Raw genomic sequence first — 19,581 nt, 5'->3', positions numbered from 1 at the left:
ATGAGACAGTTCACATCTCTTCTTGTACCACTCTTTCATCCACAATCGTCTCTTTTTGTTTTTATCGTCGACTTCTTCGCTGGCAAGCGCCAGCAGAATAGCTATACAAGCTTTCCTTTTGCTCATGCCTCCACGCCTCAATGAAATGTACTGACGTTTGATCATACATATTATCAGTCTATGGCAGTGTATGAACAAACATGTTGGTCATACATGTTTGACAGTCTGTAGGGCGGGTTAGATGGGAAAATACGAAACACGTATATCATTCTTCAGTGATGTTGGTCAACCTTTCAAACACTCCCATATTTTCTCAAATTGTATGATCAAACGCCACATACATGTATGATAGTGAATGGGCCGCCTTAAAATGCGTCGACTACAGTGTACGTAGGTGGAAAAAAATGAATAAGCGAATAAGACTTAAACACCCTCTCCTCACTCTTCGTTTGATAATAATTTACCCCCAAACGCTATTTGAACCTTAAAAAAATAACAAAACTCAACGAATAAATCTTCACATTCACATCCTAAACTATGGTACTCCCTCCATGCTTTAATCAATTTGAAGGGTCCAGGCGCACCTAACCGGAAATATAAATCTGTTGTTTTTAGTCATGAAATCATAGAATCAGTTTTAACTTAAAATGATCGTAGCATTTTTCTTTTAAACATTCAGAAAAAATATTGTGCGATACTATGTGGATAGTTTATATTATTTCTGGCGTAACTGGTCTAAAAATATAAAAACTGAGTCATACCCTAAGATTTGGAAAGACTTTGCTCTCTGTAGCGAATTAAGGTACGGTTCCATATCTGAGTTTCAGAGCAGTGGACGAGACTCGGAGTTGGACGACGCCTACTGACAAAGTAAACGCCGACCCAGACGACGTTGCTGCCTGCTGGTCGGTCTTGAAGTGACAGAGTAGCCTTCGGGACAACAGATTTGCCAGGTAACTCACAGTATAATAGTTTAGTTAATCCTTGAATAGGTACTAGTGCTTAAATGGAAGCCGATGGGTTTCGTTTTCCACAAAAAATCGGTTGTGGACCTGGTTGCTTCTTGTGAGAAGCCTGTGTAACTGTGCTTCCCCCCCCTCGTAAGCGTGTGTAATACTGTGCTGGTTCCTCTCGTCTTCTTCTTGAGACAAAGGTCAGTCCGTGTGTTTTCCATGTAAAGGTGGTGGTGGCGGTGCCTTCCATCGTCGTATTGTGGGAGTTGGGGTGACTTGGCCCACAGATTTTGTAGGGAAGCGAAGCGGTGGGTGTGTGTGTCGTGTCAAACGTTGTAGTGAGTGGAGTAGATGAAAGTGGGCCTTGTGTGGCAGAGGCTAGCCTGGGTGCCGGTTCTTCTGCAATGCCGCCGAATTTGGTGGGGAACGCGTGTCTATCAGGCCCTGGTTACTTGGCACAGGTTTGCTGGAAAAGCGTGAGGGAAGCAACGAGCTGGAGTGAGGGCTCCCAACGAACTACGACAGGATGGGGCACCCTGCACGAGGTTAGGTTAGGCTGAAGGACTTGTGGATATTTAAAAGGCGGGCGTCCTGGTCGTTTCGTCCGTACGATATGTAGGCCGTAACACCCAAAACAACGTAAGACGTTATGTTTATGATATTGACCGTTATGTTCGTTGTATTTGCCCTCATTATTGTATGTTTGATGTTCAGGTAATTCTGCATATTAGCTCCGTGCCTCTTTTTACCTCGGAAACGTTTTTTCTCCACTTTTACGGCTTCTGATAACGGAGGCGAGTTTGTTTGTTGGCGGCCAAGTGTTATTTGCCCCCAAACTCTAATCAGCAGTAGAGGGGGACTGTGGGAATCCAGGGTTCTGGGTGGAGGAAAACAGAGAAGTGGAGCGGACATGTTTACGTTACGGGGACGCTGGCTGGAGGGGAAAACGAGAGGGAGCCATACGCTAAAGGTAGGGAGCGGCTGAAAGGGTGGGGGGTAACAAGGCACGAATGGAGAAATTTCCTCACGTGCCCCAAAAGTGGGGGTAAGTGGGGAGTGGTGTGAGAAGGGGGTGGGAGGTAGGTTGCGCAAGCAGGAAACTTGTCGGGAACGAGTGCGGGTAGAAGCGTAACCCTTGGGGGTGGGGGAGGGATGAAACATTGCCCAGTAAGGGGGACGAGGACAGTGTGTGTGGCCGACAAAAAACAAACTTCACCAACTTTACCAGAAGCGGTAAAATTGGAGAAAAACCAGTTTCCAAGGTAAAGAGAAGAGAAGAGAAGAGAAGAGAAGAGCGGGAAGGCACTGGAAGTTGGCTGGAGGAGCAGCTTGGCAGGAAAAAATTTGCAGATAAAAAAAAGTGAACACCAACAGAACTAACTGGCCTTACCTTTAAAAATGTGTGGAAGCTGGTGCTGGGGTCGAGGAAATGAATCTTGAAATAGGCTTCAGCCAGGTAGCCTACAAAATTGTACTTCCACCTGACAAAGCTTGATTAACCGTTTGTAGTTACCTAAGCAGTAGGCAGAAAAGTTGCGGTAACTGGTATAGCATTTAGCGCAAGACACGGGGGGGTGGGGTGTGCAGAGTTATGGGCTCACACGAACGTGATGCTGACGGAAGGGATTCAGCCACTGCGCTGAACAAGAAATGCAAAATCTGTATGTTTTAAGGCGGAGGAATGGGTAGCAGATAAGGGCTGTGGTGGGTCAAGAGCAGGTGGGAAGGGAATTGGGGGGTTTGACGCTATTAGATGTTGGGGGAAGGGTTTGGGTATTATTTTACTTATGGACATTAATTGCTTTCAACATAAAATATAGGTTTTTCTGTTGTATTATGATGTGATTTGAATGATTTTGAGGTTTATTTCCATCGCAAATGAATACTTATCCTTCCCAACAAATGATATATAAAAATTAATAAAATTACAACTTGTCAGAATACTGCACCCCCTCTCCATAGCTAATGCAAAAAACTGTAATCAGTAAAGACAGTTTTGCCATATTAGCTATGGAGAGGGGGTGCAGTATTCTGACAAGTCGTAATTTTATTAATTATGTATACAGTATATCATTTGCCGGGGAAGGATAAGTATTCATTTGCGATGGAAATAAACCTCAAAATCATGCAAATCACATCATAATACAACAGAAAAACCTATATTTTATGTTGAAAGCAATTAATGTCCATAAGTAAAATAATACCAGGGTTTGCGTGAGTTATTGGGGGGGGGGGAACTTACGCGGCAGTAACAGGAATGGTTTTGTTGAAAAAGCTTCACGCTGGTTATGACAATAAAGCAAAGAAACCATAAATGCTTGAGAAAAATGTGGCTGGGCAAAATGTATCTTTTGGGGTACAGATATGCTTTTGCCGTGATTAGTACTGGGTTGGCTGGTTAAATGCATTTCGCCGTGTTCAGCAGTAGGTTCGGGGGGATATAATCTCCCTGCGCTGCGTTCAGTACTGGTCCGGCGGGGTACCTGTGTTGCAACAGTTGCAGGTAAGTGCAGCCAAGAAGGTTGAAACTTACAAGAATAAACTCAAAAGCGTATATGTGTTTTTTCTTTGCTGTGTTAACTTATAGTTGTTCCGACACAATATACAAACCCTCGGTCCTTTACATTAGGGATTACTTTCAGGCGTAGGCTGGAAACGGCCGTTGAACTTCAAACAAGGTGGTTAGGCAGTTGACTACTATCCGGGAGGCGGGGGTACCGCCTGCCCGGATGTAAACATTCCAATTTGCTTTCGGTCGTCGTAGCATGCAGACGTCTTCACGCTTTCTGCCTGACTGCTTTTTTCGTCACTTTTTGGTAGGAAATCTTTGTTTTTTCTTATTAATTTCATTATGGACAGGCCTTCTAAGCCTTCCTATCCCTAGCGTGTGTGCCCCAGTGTAGGAGGGAAGAGATGTAATTCATTTAGGTCTAGTGTCGGCGCGGACCCACATGCTCTCTGCCCATCTTGCAGGGGGCGTGTGTTCGCGCGACGCTCCTTGTAGTGAGTGTTGCTCTTGGTCCCCCGAGCAATGGAGGAAGTTCGAGGGGAGGAGACGTTACCGTCGTAAGCTTACCAAGGAGTCGTCTGAGGGTAATACGCCCCCGGCGACTCCAGTGGTGGCGAATGTGTCGGGTTCATTTCTCCCTCCCGGCGAGCTTCCCTTTCTTGCTCCCTCTCCTTCGGGTGAGGACTCCCCCTCCCCTTCCTCATTTGTTTCATCGGTTGTGGAAGGGTGCAGGGGAGAGTTGGACCGGGACATCCTCTCGGGGGTCTCTTCCCATTCTGGAGGGGAGTTTTCTCCTTCAGAGCGGGTAGAGGCTTCCCAAACTAACCCGACTTTCGCTTCAGGTCTCTGGCTGGATAGCCAGGCAACTGACTTGTCATCAGCCTGGCTACACCTGGGCCTACCTGGCGTACCGTCACTGGAGGGACTGGTCTCACATCTTTCCAGGTTACCATGTCAAGGTTCGCTCAGCTCCCGGTGTCGGTAGCCTCGCACCTGGATACCCAGGTATTGGCTACCCCTGCCATGCATCATGCAGTACCGCTGCCTCCTGGGTTCCTGGCCCCATTCACGCGACTGGTCCCCTCCTACATGGTGACATCAACCCTCCCTTATGTGACTGTCGCTGCTCCCGTTGCTGACCCTGGCTCGACTTCAACTATGGTTCCTCACTTCTCGATCCAGCCCGGCACTTCGTCTGTTCCTCTCCCCATTCCTTCGACTCTGGTGCGGCCCTACCTGGCTACCCACGCACCACCCGTGCCTGCACTCCTGGCCCTGCCTACTTTCATTCCTGGCTGACACGCGGTTGCTCCCGCCCAGGTAGGTGCTGGCCCGAGCACCAGTGTCTCTACCTGGGATGCGCCTTCTGCTGCAGCCCCTCCTCCTGTTCCTGAGTCTTTGGCTGCACCCGCTTGGTTTGGGGATCTGACGGCGATACTGAAGCAGATGGTGAAGAAGAAGAGGAGGTCTAGAAAGGTGTCGCCGTCTTCGTCTTATCGTCATCGTCTTCGTCTGCTGCCTCTTTTTCTTCTCCTTCCAAGGCTTCGCGGCTGAAGAAGTAGTCTGCCTCTCCCCCCCCCCCCAAGAAGTCTCGCACCGACTTCTAAGGGTCTACCTCCTTCCACATGGAAGGCAGTGGGATCTCTCGTTAGCTCTTCTCAATCCTCGGATCAGGGAACCGCTGCCCTGGCCTCCAGGTCAGTCGCATCGGGAGCCAAGGGCATGCAGACCAAGGTGTGTGTGTGTGCAGACCTGTGTGTCTGTGTGTGTGTGTGTGTGTGTGTGTGTGTGTCTCCCCCCTCCTATGTGCCTAAGAAAATTCCTGCTTCTAAGGCCAACGAGTCCGCATCGGACACTCATACGTGAGTTGCTCCGAGTACCCTGGTCCCCAAGGAGACCTATGTACCCCAAGCTGATACGGGAGAAACTTCTTGCCGTACAGACCAGGACGAGAGAAAGAACCTGGGCATGCAGGTGCCCAGGCTCTTCCTGCTGGCACTCCTGTGAGTGCCAAGTCAGGTTCTCGGGATAGCACTTCGGCCCCTTGGGGCCGAACGCCTGGAGAGGTGGAGAAGAGGTCCCCTGCTCAGCCTTCCTGAGAGGCTACGGCCTCGAAGAAGACTGGGGCGCGTCTAGAGGACAGCACAAGCTCGCGCCAGCCAGACGCGCACTTGACTCCTCCCAGTCCCCGGCCACGTCCGCGCAGCCAGCCTGGCTCACAGGAGGCGAGCCGCTCCGCAAGCCTCCGCTCTCCTCGGGAGACTGCTTCCTGGGGCTAAAGCACTCTCCTCGACCCGGGCTGCATCACACACCGCGGGTTGGTGATCGCTCCCGCCCACTGCCTCTGTTGGTTCTGCCAGCAAAGCCAGTGGGAGCGAATGATCTTCCTCGCCTGTCCCCTCCGCCCCTTCGGCTCCTTCCAGGGGGCGTGAGTCGGACAGGAAGAATTCTGGCGAGTTCTCTCCTCAGAGTTCTACCTCGTGGGCGTACGAACCTGGCTCGGTCCTTGGCTCGACCAGGTCTTACGCCCGTGTCGTCCAGGAAGGATCACGGGGGTCTGCCGAGGTTCTCCCTCCTGCAGAGAGAGTAGATCGGGAGGACCGCACTCTGGAAAGACTCGAGGGTCCTCTGCCTCAGGATGCGGACACCCCGAGATACAGAGGACTTTTGCAGAGGTTATTGTGCTGATTCGTCAGCACAATGACCTCGGGGAAGGGACCATGGCCTCTTCTGTGGATCGTCCGTCGCGCTTCGAATCCTTTTGGGGACCCAAGAAGGAACCCAAGGCTTCGGTGGGGCTGCCGTGGTCCACGCTTGCTGAGGGGGTCACTTGACCAAGTGAACAGTCTTGTGTCTCGGCAAGACAGCTCACTTTGTTCGGGTAGCTCAGATAAGCTTCTCTCCCCCCACCCCCGCCTTGCCAGAAGCGCTTTTACACTCCAGCTGTAGGTTAACCCGGATCTGACTCATCTGGGTCCGGGTCTGACGTTGCAGCAGCTTACTGCAGAGAGTATCTCCCTCTCCTAGCAAGAAGCTGCAACCCTGGAAGCCACCGCCATGGCGGCCTTCCAGGCAGTCTCCTGGCTCGATCTGTATCAGAGGTAGCTGCTTCCTTGGGCGCCATCGTACCTGGGGAGGAATCTGTCTTTGGGAGACTGTGCCAAACTGGGGGTAGGGCTATTTCCTACCTTGCCCACCAGACTGCGAACCTGTGGGCAAACCTGGTTCTGAAGCGGAGAGACGCCGTTCTCTCTCGCTTCTCCAGGTCTGTAGGTCCCGAGTCAGCTATCACCCTTAGGAATGGACCGTTGCTGGGTTCCTCCTCTCTCTTCCCCAGAGAGTTGGTGGATGCCATGGTAGACAAACGCCGGGCCGATGACAGCGACCGGCTTGTCCACCAGGCAGTGGCCAAGACCTCCGGGTCTTCACATTCCATTGTGGCCAGGTCTTCGGGCCAGGCTGGCACTGCCTTGGCCCCTAAGAAGTCCCAGTCTTCAAGGGGTCCCAAACACCCAGCCTTCTTTCTTCCTCTAGAAAGGGGTTGTCTTCCTGCCCCTTTCAGCCCACTTTCCAATCCGGTAAAAGGGGCAAAGGGAAGAAGAAGAAGGGGAAACGCTTAGGGGCGCGTTCCCCCCAACAGCTGCCAAAGTGTTGGGGTGTGCCTGTCGGAGCCATTGGGCAACATGGCAGTGACATGGAGCTGAGACCTGGATAGTGGATGTCCTTCGGGAGGGATATCTACTACCCTTCGAGTCTCGGCCTCCCCTCACCTACTCTCCGGTCCATCTCCAAACTTATGTACCAGGATCTTCGAAGGACACCACACTACAGCAAGAAGTGCAAGCCATACTGAGCAGGGGTGCTGTAGAAGTCGTGTCTGACCAGTCTCCAGGCTTTTACAGCCGTGTCTTTCTCGTGGAGAAAGCCTCAGGGGGATGGAGACCAGTCATAGACCTCTCTCCCTTGAACCAGTTCGCCAGACTCGGTTCACGATGGAAACAGCGCAAATTGCTGGCCTCCATCAGGAGAAATGACTTCATGCTTACGGTGGACTTGAAGGATGCGTATTTCCAAATACCCATTCATCTGTCCTCTTGCAAGTACCTCCGCTTTGTCCTCGGGGAGACGGTCTTCCAGTTCAGGGCACTTTGTTTCAGGCTCTCGACCGCTCCACAGGTGTTCACAAGAGTCTTCTCTCTCATGTCAGCTTGGGCCCACTTGCACAGGATACATCTACTGAGGTATCTCGACGGCTGGCTAGTCCTGGTGGGCTCTCATGCGCAGTTGCTACAGGACAGGGATCAGCTCCTAGAGTTTTGCCGGGTTTTGGTAAATCTCGAGAAGTCAGATCTCACCCCCAAGCAGAGGATAAAGTACCTGGGCATACTGATAGACACGGTGGCAGTGAAAGTCTTTCCCTCAGACTCTCGTATTAGCAAGTTCAGGCAGGCAGCACAACTGCTCCTGTCACGACAGGAGCAGTCAGCCCGGCAATGGCAAGTTGTCATCGGTCACTTGTCGTCTTTGGAGAAGCTAGTACCTCATGGGCGTCTTCACCTGTGGTCTCTTCAGTGGAGACTATAGGAGTATTGGTCCCAGTCCCAAGACCCCCCAGTCCTTCCTCATCCCTCTTTCCGAGGAGGTGAGGGAGGACCTTCGCTGGTGGTCAGACGACAGGAACCTCTTGATAGGAGTATCCCTGCATACTCCCCCTCCGGACATGCTTCTGTTCTCAGACGCATCAACCGAGGGATGGGGCGCATACCTGGAGGAGTTGCTGACTTCGGGAGTGTGGCACCAAGACGACAAGTGCCTTCACATCAACGGGAGTGTTGCACCAAGACGACAAGTGCCTTCACATCAACATCCTGGAACTCAAGGCAGCCTTCCTGGCCCTCCAAGAGTTCCGGGATCGAGTGATGGGACACTCCGTGGTACTGATGAGCGACAATACCACAGTAGTGGCATATGTCAACAAGCAGGGGGCCGTGTGTCCCGCCAGCTTCATTAGTTGACGATGCAGGTGCACGAGTGGGCCACGGCTCACTCGGTAGAGCTGTCAGCCAGGTACATTCCAGGCAAGAGGAATGTTGTGGCAGACAAGCTCAGCCGCCAGAACCAGGTGGTAGGGACCGAATGGTCCCTCCACCAGGAGATAGCAGAAAGGCTGTTCGACCTGTGGGGGCGCCCAGCCATCGATCTGTTCGCCACCCGGCACAACAGAAAACTCCAGGTCTTCTGTTCTGTCGTGCCGGACCCATGGGCCACTGCAGAGGACACGTTCCAACACCCGTGGGACAACCTCGACGTATACGCCTTTCCCCCGTTCTGTCTGATTCGCCGAATGATCAGCCGAGTGATGATCACCCCGAATCTCAGAATGATTCTGGTGACACCCAAATGGCCCCAGGCTTTTTGGTATCCGGACCTGCTAGCTCTCCTCTCGAGGCGCCGAGAGAGATTCCCCCCGGGCCCAACCTTCTGCGTCAACCTCATGTAGAGCGGTTCCACCTGGCAGTGCATTCCCTGTGTCTTCACGGCTGGAGGTTATCCACCATTTCTTGTGAGCAAGAGGCTTTTTGCATTGCACAGCAACAGAGATGGCAGGATACCTCAGACGATCCTCCGCAGCGGTATACCAGGGAAAGTGGTCCGTCTTCTGTGGTTGGTGTCGTCGAAGGGGTATCTCTCCAGTCGGAGCTACTGTTCAGCAGGTCGCGGACTTCCTCGTCTTCCTTCACCGAGAGAAGCTTCTCTCCATTTCAGCTGTGAAAGGCTACCGTGCCGCACTCAGCCTAGTCTTGCAGCTGAAAGGAGTAGACATCTCCTCCTCTTTCAAGATATCTCTACTAATGAGAAGCTTCGAAAGGTCTTGCCCACCCAGGGATCTCAGGCCCCCTGTGTGGGATGTGACTCTCGTCCTAAGGAGCCTGACTCGTGCACCGTACGAGCCTTTACGAGAGTCGTCAGACAGGGATCTGACCCTCAAGACCATCTTCCTGCTAGCCCTGGCATCGGCGAAGAGAGTTGGCGAACTTCACGGACTTTCCTTTGATGTTAAACACTCGAGGGGATGGGGATCAGTTACGCTCGATTTCATCCCGGATTTCATAGCGAAGACTCAGAATCCTTCGGTCCCTGACGCACGGTTCGAGTCCTTCACGATCCCCTCCCTAGAGGACTTTGTAGGTAATGAACCAGACGAGATGCTACTGTGTCCTGTTAGAGTGCAGCGGTCCTACCTCCAGCCTGAGTTTCGACGACTCTTCATTAGTACTGGCTCGACCAAGAAAGAAGTGTCCAAGAACACAATCTCTTCTGGCTTTGTGAGACGATAAGGAGAGCATAATCTGCTGCAGGAGAAGACGACACCGGCACGCTTCGTCCGAGAGCTCACGAGGTCCGCAGCATTGGTCCGTCCCTCGCATTTCGGAAGAATATGTCGGTTTCACAGGTGCTGAAGGCGGGTGTGTGGTCCCAACAGACTACCTTCACCTCCTTCTACCTCCGGGATGTTGCACACAAGTCCTTGGACACTTTTTCCTTGGGTCCTGTGGTGGCTGCTCAACAAGTTGTGTAGCTTACCCGGCTCCTCTAACAGGACAGGTTGCATCTCGCCTAAGATGTACAGTTGTGATTGGGAGAATGAATGTGGAGTGACTGGCCTCTTTTCTTTCTCCCCATCCTGGCTCTCTTCCCATGGGCAGGGAGCGGATGTGCCGTTACAAGCTGGATCTGGCGGTCGATGCAGGTAAGCACCCAACGGGAGCTCCCGTTCTATTTTTCCGTTCAGGTTGATAGAAGCAACCCCACTCCTTCCTCTTGCAAGGGGGAAGGAGACCATGACTATAAGACAAACCCAATGCTTGTATTTGCCTTTATGTCATCCGACGTCAAGTTCTTCCTAGCCTACTTTGCATGAACTGACGTTTTCCTCTTTCATGCAAAGGGACCCAGAAGTCTGACAACTGATCTTGCATTTCTTACAACCCGATCTTTTGTCAGAGGCAGTTTTTTCCCTTCCTCGCTCTCACAATCAGGAAGGGATGACAAGGTGGTAAACTCAAGTCAGTTCATAGAGACTTAATCAGATTCCTCCCTCTAACCAATAAGTCTCCTAATGTAAAGGACCGAGGGTTTGTATATTGTGTCGGAACAAATAACAATTTTTAAAGTAAATTGTATTTTTCCTAACTGTACAAACCCGAGGTCCTTTACACTTTTATGCCCACCTCATGCCACCCCTCAATCTGATACCTGGGCCGAAAGGCAAATTGGAATGTTTACATCCGGGCAGGCGGTACTCCCGCCTCCCGGACAAAGTTAACTGCCTAACCACCTTGTTTGAAGTTCAACAGCCGTTTCCAGCCTACACCTGAAAGTAATCCCTAATGTAAAGGACCTTTTTGTATAGTTAGGAAAAATACAATTTCCGACTTTAAAATTGTCCTTTTGATTAGGGAAAAATTTCAAAAAAAAAATGGCCGTTAAAATGATTGAACAAGGTGGTTAGGCAGTATACTACTACCTCCAGGTAGGCAGGGATACCCGCCTGCCCGGATGTAAACATTCCAGTTTGCTTTCGGCCGTCAAACTGATGTGTTTTTTCATTCTCTCTGCCTGACTGTCGTTAAGCTCTTATTTTCCCAAAACTGGGATCTTTCTGTATTTTTGTTTATATATTGCGTGTGTTTGATATTTGGTAATACAAACCCACGATTTGTGATAACCTTTACTTAAAATCGTTCCCTGCCTGTGTCTTGGGTTTGACGGCCAAGGGCATAACTGGAGTAAGCGTAACCAAGTGGTAATGCTTCTCTCCAGCGGCCCTTTACGTAAATACTGAAGGCGCCCCTGTACTTTCGGAGATTAGTTTGGGACGCAATTTCTTCACTTCCCTACATCCATCGGGACAAAGATTAGTCCCTTCCCTCTGGGCTTCCGCCCTCCGTGTATAAAGGGCATCACTAATTTCTTCCTACTTATGCTGAGTGTTACTCTCCGCCTGCGCTTAGAGATTTGCGGGCTGAGTGGGAGGTTACGGGCGTCGTCGATAAGTTCCGCTTCCACGGCGCCCTTGGTGGCCTCCTCTGTCCATCCTTTTCTCTTCCCGTAGGTTCTTCCTTCTCTCTCCTTCGCCCTCTTCCTTTTTCCTGCTCTCAGCAGCTCGGGCGAAGACCGGGGAAGCAATCGAGCGACCTCTCTCTAGAGTACCTCCTAACACTGCGTAGGGCTGTTCCCTTGTCCTATCGGGAGGAGCCTCCTCTACTAATCATCTTTGTTTTTCTTTCAGGTTGACAGTGAGCATTGCAGACACAGCAGTAGTTGGCTGGATATATCAAAAATATTTTGCATGAAGCAGTCCCGACATTCATTCAGTGTTGCTTTGGGATCGACCACAATACCTGATTAGATGACATATTTCCACGTCGGGATCGCTCTGACTCTGTTCCCGCCGATGTAGATCGATCGCTGTCATTGCTGGTTTTCATGTATGCTGTTGCAATGCTTCCTGCGTATCTGTGGTCCATCTGCTCCTGCTGTTCCCTGTGTTATGCTCTGTCAACTCTGAGACAACAGTCTCTGGGCTGCTCTCCTGGTCTCCTGCCGCAGCCACCCTGATCGCTCCTGTCGCTGCTGGTGACTTTCAAATGACATTCTGTCCGTTGCAGTAGCTCCTGCCTTCCGAACCGCTAACGTAGCTCCTGCATCGAATGTCCTGATCGTGCCCGCTTCTTCTCCTAGTGGTTGTGCCTGCCCGGGCCACTTCCGTTGTGTTCCTGCCAGCTGCCCTGGGGGTTACGATGTCAGCCATCCTGTAGATGTTGGCGTGAAAGGAAGGAAGTCGCCTTGTGGAAGTGACATTCCTGGCCGTTGCAAGAGCTCCTGCTCTCCGAACCTTTGCCGTAGCTCCTGCATCGGCTGTCCTGATCATTCCTGCTGCTTCTCCTGGCGGTGTGCCAATTGGCACGGGACGCTTCCAACTGTGCGTTCCTGCCAGCTGCCCCAGAGGTTACGATGTGTCCGCCATCCTGTAGAAGATGTCGGCGTGAAGATGATTTAGGAAGTCGTCCTGTTGGAGGTGATGTTCCTGGCCGTTGCAGTAGCTCCTGCCTTCCGAACTGCTGCCGTAGCTCCTGCATCGGCTGTCCTGATCATGCTTCTCTCTGGTGGTGGTGTCCTGGCTGCATCCGTTGTGTTCCTGCCGGACTACCCTGGAGGTTACGATGTTTCGTGTCCACCATCCTGTGTAGAAGATGTCGGAGTGGAGGTGAAGGAAGCCATGCCCTGTGGAAGTAGCCGCCGTCTTCTTCATCTTATCTTCGATTTCGTCTTCTGCTGCGTCTTCCTTCCTCTCCCGAGGTCCAAGGGGGTCCCGAGAATCGGACAGACCTCCATCGGCCGAAGGAAAGGAATGCTGCTTCTTCCCCTTGATGCCCTTGGACATTTAGGGACTGCCTCCTTTCCGAGGAGGCAGTGGGTCTCTCGTTGGCTCTTCCCGACCTTCGGGTTAGGAAACCGATTGGCATAGCCCTGGGTTTTGTGTTTGGAGAGCCGCGGGCGCGCAGACCTCAGTTTGCGATCCGTTCCCAGTCTTAGAGGTTCCGCCTCTAAGATGGGGGCTGCTTTGGGCTCGTTCGCAAGCATTTTCGAGTGCTCGAGATTCTATGGAATATCAGTATCCCGATCTGGTCTGGAGAAATTTTCCTGGGCCCAGTTCGGGAGCAGTGCGAGAGAAAGGGCCGAGGCACCCAGGTGTCTTGGTTCCTCTTCCTGCCAGCACCGCAAGCGCTCCCCAAGTGTTTGCCAGTGCTTGGTCGGGTTCCCAGCCTGGTGTCTCGATCCTGTCGGTTCGAACAACAGAAGAACCAGGGAAGAGATTCTCTTTGGGAGTCCTGCGGGACTTCTAAGGGACTGACTCTCTTCCGGAGACAAGTTTCTCTTGATTGACCGATTCCCTCTTTTCTTCTGTGGGATCTTGCGTTTTCTTTGGCTGAGAGCGCGGCCTCTCGAGGCCACTCCCTCGTTGCCAGTCTTGGAAGTCTGCATCTAAGACTGGTTCTGTGCTTGGCTCTTTCGATCTATTAGGAAACAAAGCAGCCACTCCCGATTTTCGGAAGTCTCGTGGGTAGCTCGAATTCTATGAATCACGAGCGCTCTCCTTCGAGAGGCACAGGACGAGAGAAAGTGCCAGAGACAAATGACACCCAGGTGTCTGGTTGCCAGCCCAGGTAGACACCCAGGTGTCTGGTTGCCGGACACCCAGGTGTCTGGTTGCCGACACCCAGGTGTCTGGTTGCCGGAAAGTCTGGGTGACACCCAGGTGTCTGGTTGCCGGACACCCAGGTGTCTGGTGCCAGGACACCCAGATGTCTGGTTGCCGACACCCAGGTGTCTGGTCGCCACACCAGGTGTCTGTCTTTGGTGTCTCGATTCTGCCCATGAGGCTTCTTTTTCTTGTGTCTCGAACTTTAGGGTTGAGCATGCAAGATAGCAGACACAGAATTCCCCTTTGAACCTTCTTCTCGAGGGTCTCGGCCTCGGCCTCGAAGGAGTTTAGAGTTCGGGAAACTAGCAATTGTTCACAGCAGATGAGTCCGGCCTGCCCAGTTATGATTGTGTTCGCAATTGGCTCGGCTTGGCCCCGGTCGCACTTTCCAGACTGGCTCGGCTCGACTCACTGGCTTGCCAGACTGGCTCGGCTCGACTCAGCTGGCCAGACTGGCTTGCCAGACTGGCTTGGCGCCAGATTGGCCTCGCCCGCCCGCCTGCCTCCCAGTCTGCGCGCATACCGACCAGCTGGATCGCGTTCGTGATGCGTGATCGGCTCGGCTCGGCTCGGCCCTACTCGGTTTTTTCTTTCTGATTCGAGTTCTCGGCTATGTTCGAGTGAACTTTTTGCTCTTCCCAGGAAAGCGCTTTGCCACGGCACAAGTGCTCTTCTTTCCCCATGTGGCAGTAATCTCCTTCGGTTGATTATCGCTCACGGTCCGCCTCTCTTGCTTATCATTCTGGCAGGACAGGTAGGGATACTCTTTTCTCCTCACCTGTTCTCTTCTCCTCTCAGTTGTTCCGAGAGGCGCGAGACGGACAGAGAGAGTTCCGACGAAATTTTCTTTCGGAGTTCGGCTGCCTGGCGTGCTTTGGGTATCGGTCCCACGATTCTCTCCTATTATAACCAGGTAGCTGAGGAGGGTTTCATGGGATCTGTCAAGGTCTCCCTCCAAGGAGAAGTACAGGAGTTTCACGCATCAGAAAAAGCAGCGAGGGTCTTCCTCTTCAAATTACGATCGCCCCTGTGTTCTCGGGAGAACTTTATGCTGAATCGTCATTCTGACGCGAGATCCCAGGACAGGACCGCCTCCCCAATGAATAACCTTCATCACTTGCAACCCTTGCAGTTTCCGAGGGCCGAGAATGTCAGGGACCGCCACGGTCCTGGCTTCCGAGAGCGTTCTCGACCTGATGAATTCTTTTCTTCGATGGAGTTAATTCAGGTCGAGACACCAAACTTCCACCCCTGCCTCGACAGAATATGAATTCTTCTTGCCTGGAGGGTCTTGCTGACTGTTTTTGGGCAATTCTGGTGCTAAGAAGAAGGACTTTGTCCCAATTCGGATCTCCAGTTTCGTAAAACGCCCAGTTGGCTCGACCCTTGGGAACGAACCTTTACTTGGTTCTGCCTTTCTCTTTCAGAGATTTGCCAGATACCCCAGTAATCAAGGTTTCCCACCAGGGCACTGACTTGTCCTTTGGACAATGGCCAAGAACTTTGGGTCTTAGTCATCTCAACTCAACCTTGAGTTCAAGCCAGCCCCCTCAACTCCTTAGCTAAGAAGTCCTAGGCTTCAGAAGAAGATTGCAACTGCTGATGCCTGGACAAATGATACTTATCGAGTCTCTGGAACTGGCAGCAACATTGCCGAGACCTGGGAATGGATTCCTTCAGGAGAAGTATCTATTTCCCTTAGGTCTCGGCAATTCTTTCCATCGAACTTTCATCCCACCACCTCTCCCGTGCTCCCGATTCGGGAAATGCCAGCCGGCTAGAGCTAATTGTCTCTGGTTCCCTGTCATCTTGCAGAAGCTTCCCCATGGTGGAAAATGGAAGTCTGCTTCCTTTTCCCCGTTTTTTTCCTCTTCAATGTATGAGGAAAGAGTTAGGCTAATGCTTGATTGAAGGAACCTTCGAATATGCTTGCATATTCCCTCAAATCTTGTGTCTACTCACAGATTCACAGATTGAGGAATAGGCGCACACTGGTAAGACCTTGTCTTGAATTTGTGTGACCGAGATGATTAGTACCTTCTCATCACCGTCCTGGGCTCAGGGCAGCCTTTTGGCTGTCCGAGAAATTCAGGATGGGTTTTGCGGCACTCACTGGTTTCATTGAACAACAAAACCACAGTAGTGGCATTTGTCGACAAACAGGAGGCAATCGTTTTTCCCCTGTTTCATCTCGACATTTGAAGGTACTCGAGTGTTGTTCTTGATTGCACACTCGACAGCTCAATTAACCAGATGCATCCCTGGTGGGGATGTATTGGTAGGCAAGCCTGGCCTCGGGTTTGAGTGATCGGGACAGAACATGCTGCTCACTCTTTCTTCACGAAGATTCATGCAGAGACTGCTGGACTGAGAAATCCCTACCGTCCTTCTGTTGCCTCCCTGCACACAAGTCAGTAGTGTTTTCTCACTCCTCATACCAGACCAGGGGCCGCTCTGTTGAGGCATGCTGTCTTTTTGGTGAAAACTCGATATCAATTTTTTTTCCCTCCGTATTTGTCCGTTTTTCCGCTAGGGGTTCACAAACATTGCTCACCCCTGAGTTACAGACAAATATGCTGAAGACTTCACCTTCATCCGACCTGATTGCCGAGGCATTGAGAAGAATTCCGCTTGACCCATCCTCCTGTGCAGCTACACAAGAAGCGGTTCTTGAGGCAGTACATCCCTGTGTGTTCAGGACTGGGAGACATTCCAGCTTTCCTTGCAAGCACAGGCTTTCTCGCCGAGCGGCAACGGATATAGCTGGATATCCCTTGAAGTCCTCTGCAACACTGTCCCAGGAACTGGATCCGTCTTCGCTGGTGGTGTCGTTGTCGGAACTTCTTCCCGGGTCAGAGTCACTCTTTCAAGTCTGGACTTCCTCGTCTTCTCCGCCGAGGGCTGCTTCTCTCCCTTTCATTTTGTGAAGAACGTAGGCCCTTGCGACCTAGTCTTCTATCTGAAGTAGCCTTCGTCTCCTCAGTCGAGAGTTAGCTACGGACGAGAAGCTTCTTCAGTCATGCTGTCCCAGGAACTGTTTCCTGGGTGGCATGTGACTCTCGTTTAGGGTTCCTGTCCGTGCTCTGCACTTGCCCTACAAGAGTCGTCGGATAGAGATATGCCCTCTTAGGTCCATCTCTCATCTTACCCTGGCCTTGGTGTAGAAGATGGAAGAACAGGGATGGGGATCATACCTCGACTCCTTCTCGGATGTCGTAGATGGACTCTGAATCCATTGGCATCGACTGTCGGGTTCGAGTCCTTCTTGTTCCCCTCCTTGGACTTTGTATCGATGATCCAGATCATTCGTTACTTTGTCCTATTGGGAGCTGTGGTACTTTCCGAAAGGTTTGACATTCCTAACCTGGATGTCGTCAACGTTTTCTAGTAGTACTGTCTCTCCCAAGGAAGAAGTGTCTAAGGACACATCTTCCTCCTGACTTCTGAAGCGATCAAGGAGGTACTTGGCAGCTGATGACGAATGATACCAGTACCTTTCACCTGAGAGCTCACAAAGTCGATGGCTTGGTCCATCCCTCGCATTCGGAAGAATATGTCGGTACCACAGGTGCTGAAGGCGGGTGTGTGGTCCCAACAGACTACCTTCACCTCCTTCTACCTCCGGGATGTTGCACACAAGTCCTTGGACACTTTTTCCTTGGGTCCTGTGGTGGCTGCTCAACAAGTTGTGTAGCTTATCCAGCTCCCCTAACGGGACAGGTTGCATCTCGCCTATGTTGTACGGCTGTGATGGGGAGAATGAATGTTGAGTGACTGGCCTCTCTTCTTTCTCCCCATCCTGGCTCTCTTCCCACAGGCAGGAGCGGACATGCCGTTACAAGCTGGACTGGGCGATCGAGGCAGAGATGCACATAACAGGAGCTCCTGTTCTATTTCCGTTCAGGTTAATAGAAGCAACCCCACTCCTTCCTCTTGCAAGGGGAGGAAGGAGACCATGACTATGAGACAACCCAATGCTTGTATTTGCCTTATTGTCATCCGACGTCAAATTCTTCCTAGCCTACTTTGCATGAACTGACGTTTCCTCTTTCATGCAAAGGGACCCAGAAGTCTGACAACTGATCCTGCGTTTCTTACAACCCGATCTTTTGTCAGAGGCAGTTTTTCCCTTCCTCGCTCTCACGACCAGGAAGGGAAGACAAGGTGGTGAACTCCAGTCAGTTCAGAGAGACTTTATCAGATTCCTCCCTCCAATCAGTGAGTCTCCTAATGTAAAGGACCGAGGGTTTGTATATTGTGTTACTCACAAATAACAATTTTTAAAAGTAAATTGTATTTTTCCTAACTATACAAACCCGAGGTCCTTTACACTTTATGCCCACCTCATGCCACCCCTCAATCTGTACCTGGCCAAAAGGCAAACTGGAATGTTTACATCCGGGCAGGCAGGTATCCCTGCCTACCTGGAGGTAGTTACTGCCTAACCACCTTGTTCAAGAGTTTAACGGCCATTTCCAGCCTACGCCTGAAAGTAATCCCTAATGTAAAGGACCTCGGGTTTGTATAGTTAGGAAAAAATACAATTTACTTTTAAAATTTTTATTTTACAGTACTTTAAAAATTATTTGCTTTCTTAATGCAGGGTGTTAACAGATTTATGCTTTCAAACATGGGATAACAGATTAACAAGTTTTGCACTTGCAGGAAAAAAAATGAATTTTTATTCAAAACAGAGAGAGATACCCATTGCTGTCATGTTCAGGATGAATTATGTGAACCCCAGAAAATGGACAGCCCCCCAAGGAGGGAGGCATGTTGGCAACGTTTAGGGGGTTTTGGAGGGATAACAGCACAACATGATTGGTTAATAAGTTATTGTCATTTTTGATTTATTATAAAACTTTTTTTCAGTAAGGTAGTGAGGGATGAACCAGTGTCTCCCCAATAAATGTTTGGGAGGATAGTAGTACAGGCAGTCCCCGGTTATAGGCAGCATCGGTTATTGGCAATCCGGTTTTACAGTGCTTGTCTAGCGATGACAATAACCGGATTTTCGACCCCGATTCCTGGTTATCGCTGATAACCGGTTATTGGCGCTGATTGCTGGTTATCAATTACTTTTCATTACCAATTATCGGCGCATTTGTCCAGGAATCAGTTGCTAAATCGCCAATTTTTGGTTAGCAGTAATTTTCAGTTATTATTTACGCTTTAAATAGAACTTTTGTCTTCCCTTGCTAACTCCTTGACCTCATCTGTAATGGGGGGTTTGAACCAGTGTCAGCAGTAAATTTAATGTTCTTGTTTGTTCTTGTTTATTTAAATTCTTTCTTTCTGTTATGTCCTATTGGTTCAGGAGAAAAAAAGTAAATTTTTCCAACACTTGTTCCGACACAATATACAAACCGTCGGTCCTTTACATTAGGAATTACTCTCAGGCGTAGGCTGGAAACAGCTGTTAAACTCTTGAGCAAGGTGGTTGGGGAGTAACTACCGCCAGGTAGGCGGGAATACCCGCCTGCCCGGATGTAAGCATTCCAGTTTGCTTCCGGCCGTCATGCGTTGCTGATGTGTTTTTTCGTTTTCTCTGCCTGACTGTCGTTAAGCTCTTATTATCCCGGTGGGATCTTAATGTATTTTTGTTTATATACAGTATATGTGTTTCATATTTATTAATACCCACGATTTATGATAATCTTGCATAAGCCGTCGTTCCCTGCCTATGTCTTGGGTTTCACGGCCAAGGCCGTAATTGGAGTAGCGTAACCGATTGGTAATGCTTCTCTTCCAGCAGCCCTTTACGTAATACTGAAGGCGCCCCTGTACATTCGGAGATATAGTTTGGGACGCAATATCTTCACTCCCCTACATTGATCATCGACGTAAGA

General features: G+C 50.7%; 1 protein-coding gene across 1 annotated transcript in view; it reads left to right on the top strand.

The window, feature by feature from the left end:
- The first annotated feature begins 810 nt into the window (after positions 1-810).
- LOC136843747 (probable ATP-dependent RNA helicase vasa-like) overlaps positions 811-19,581 on the top strand; it is a 711,228-nt gene continuing 692,457 nt past the window's right edge. The window contains exon 1 of the mRNA XM_067112404.1: positions 811-953. The gene's annotated coding sequence lies outside the window, so the exon portion shown is untranslated. The remainder of the gene's footprint in view (positions 954-19,581) is intronic.

This window comes from Macrobrachium rosenbergii, chromosome 12, assembly GCF_040412425.1.
Source record: "Macrobrachium rosenbergii isolate ZJJX-2024 chromosome 12, ASM4041242v1, whole genome shotgun sequence".
In the NCBI taxonomy this organism is placed as follows: domain Eukaryota; kingdom Metazoa; phylum Arthropoda; class Malacostraca; order Decapoda; family Palaemonidae; genus Macrobrachium; species Macrobrachium rosenbergii.
Note: the sequence above shows the minus strand (reverse complement) of the source record. Positions and strands in the feature narration are given on the sequence as shown.